Genomic DNA, 2,500 nt, shown 5'->3' with positions numbered 1-2,500 from the left:
ACGGGTCATTTTCGTGTTGCCACATTGCATGCGAACGGCATGAAACTTCCAGAGGCATTTGCAGCAGGAATGCATGTGCAGTCAAAAAAGTGAATATTTTTCACGGATAGACCCCGTGAAACGCTAGAAATTGGCGGCGATGTCTCTCTTGTGGCTCACGGGGCTGTTAGGGTGGCACAGAAATCCCTCGGAATGGGAAAACGGGTCATTTTCGTGTCGCCACATTGCATGCGAACCGCATGAAACTTCCAGAGGCATTTGCAGCAGAAATGCATGTGCAGTCAAAAAATTGAATATTTTTCACGGATAGACCCCGTGAAACGCTAGAAATTGGCGGGGATGTGTCTCTTGTGGCTCACGGGGCTGTTAGGGTGGCACAGAAATCCCTCGGAATGGGAAAAAACGGGTCATTTTCGTGTCGCCACATTGCATGCGAACCGCATGAAACTTCCAGAGGCATTTGCAGCAGGAATGCATGTGCACTCAAAAAATGTGATATTTTTCACGGAGAGACCCCGTGAAACGCTAGAAGTGGGCGGGGATGTCTCTCTTGTGGCTCACGGGGCTGTTAGGGTGGCACAGAAATCCCTCGGAATGGGAAAACGGGTCATTTTCGTGTCGCCACATTGCATACGAACCGCATGAAACTTCCAGAGGCATTTGCAGCAGGAATGCATGTGCACTCAAAAAAGTGAATATTTCTCACGGATAGACCCCGTGATACGCTAGAAATTGGCGGGGATGTCTCTCTTGTGGCTCACGGGGCTGTTAGGGTGGCACAGAAATCCCTCGGAATGGGAAAACGGGTCATTTTCGTGTCGCCACATTGCATGCGAACCGCATGCAACTTCCAGAGGCATTTGCAGCAGAAATGCATGTGCAGTCAAAAAAAAATTGATATTTTTCACGGATAGACCCCGTGAAACGCTAGAAATTGGCGGGGATGTGTCTCTTGTGGCTCACGGGGCTGTTCGGGTCGCACAGAAATCCCTGGGAATGGGAAAACGGGTCATTTTCGTGTTGCCACATTGCGTACGAACCGCATGAAACTTCCAGAGGCATTTGCAGCAGGAATGCATGTGCACTCAAAAACTTCTATATGTTTCACGGATAGACCCCGTGAAACGCTAGAAATTGGCGGGGATGTGTCTCTTGTGGCTCACGGGGCTGTTAGGGTGGCACAGAACTCCCTCGGAATGGGAAAAGGGGTCATTTTCGTGTTGCCACATTGCATAGGAACGCCATGAAACTTCCAGAGGCATTTGCAGCAGAAAGGCACGTGCACTCAAAAATTTTAATATTTTTCACGCATAGACCCCGTCAAACGCTAGAAGTTGGCGGGGATGTCTCTCTTGTGGCTCACGGGGCTGTTAGGGTCGCACAGAAATGCCTCGGAATGGGAAAACGGGTCATTTTTGTGTGGCCACATTGCATAGGAACGGCATGAAACTTCCAGAGGCATTTGCAGCAGGAATGCATGTGCACTCAAAAACGTCTATATTTTTCACGGATAGACCCCGTGAAACGCTATAAATTGGCGGGGATGTCTCTCTTGTGGCTCACGGGCGCTGTTAGTTAGGGTCGCACAGAAATCCCTCGGAATGGGAAAAGGGGTCATTTTCGTGTTGCCACATTGCGTACGAACGGCATGAAACTTCCAGAGGCATCTGCAGCAGAAATGCATGTGCACTCAAAAACGTCTATATTTTTCACGGATAGACCCCGTGAAACGCTAGAAATTGGCGGGGATGTGTCTCTTGTGGCTCACGGGGCTGTTAGGGTCGCACAGAAATCCCTCGGAATGGGAAAACGGGTCATTTTCGTGTTGCCACAATTGGCATACGAACGGCATGAAACTTCCAGAGGCATTTGCAGCAGAAATGCATGTGCACTCAAAAACGTGAATATTTTTTCACGGATAGACCCCGTCAAACGCTCGAATTTGGCGGGGATGTTTCTCTTGTGGGTCACGGGGCTGTTCGGCTCGCACAGAACTCCCTTGGTCCACCTGATTCGTGCATACAGGCAGCAACTAAAACTCTGTAAACCTGCTGTGAGGACATCTAAACAGTGGACCAGTGAGGCTGTGGAAGATTTGCGGGCGTGCTTAGACTGTACTGACTGGGATATGTTCACGACTGCTACCAATAGTCTGGATGAACTCACAGAGGCTGTGTACATCAGCTTCTGTGAGGACTGCTGTATCCCAACACGTACCAGGGTGAACTTTAACAACAACAAGCCCTGGTTCTCAGCAAAGCTCAAAAGGTTGAGGTTGGAGAAGGAGGAAGCGTTTAGGAGTGGGGATAGAGACAGATTCAAGGAGTCGAAGAACAGGTTTAGCAAAGCGGTGAGAGAGGCTAAACGACTGTACTCAGAGACACTAAAACACCAGTTCTCTACTAACGACGCTGCTTCTGTCTGCCAAAGGGCTCAGGCACATCACCAACTACAAACCCAGAGCGCCCCACACCACTAACGACTCCCGCCTAGCCAACGA

This window comes from Petromyzon marinus, unplaced genomic scaffold, assembly GCF_048934315.1.
Source record: "Petromyzon marinus isolate PM22_M1 ecotype Great Lakes invasive population unplaced genomic scaffold, UKy_Petmar_22M1.pri1.0 PM_G_Scaffold_304, whole genome shotgun sequence".
Classification (NCBI taxonomy): domain Eukaryota; kingdom Metazoa; phylum Chordata; class Hyperoartia; order Petromyzontiformes; family Petromyzontidae; genus Petromyzon; species Petromyzon marinus.
Note: the sequence above shows the minus strand (reverse complement) of the source record.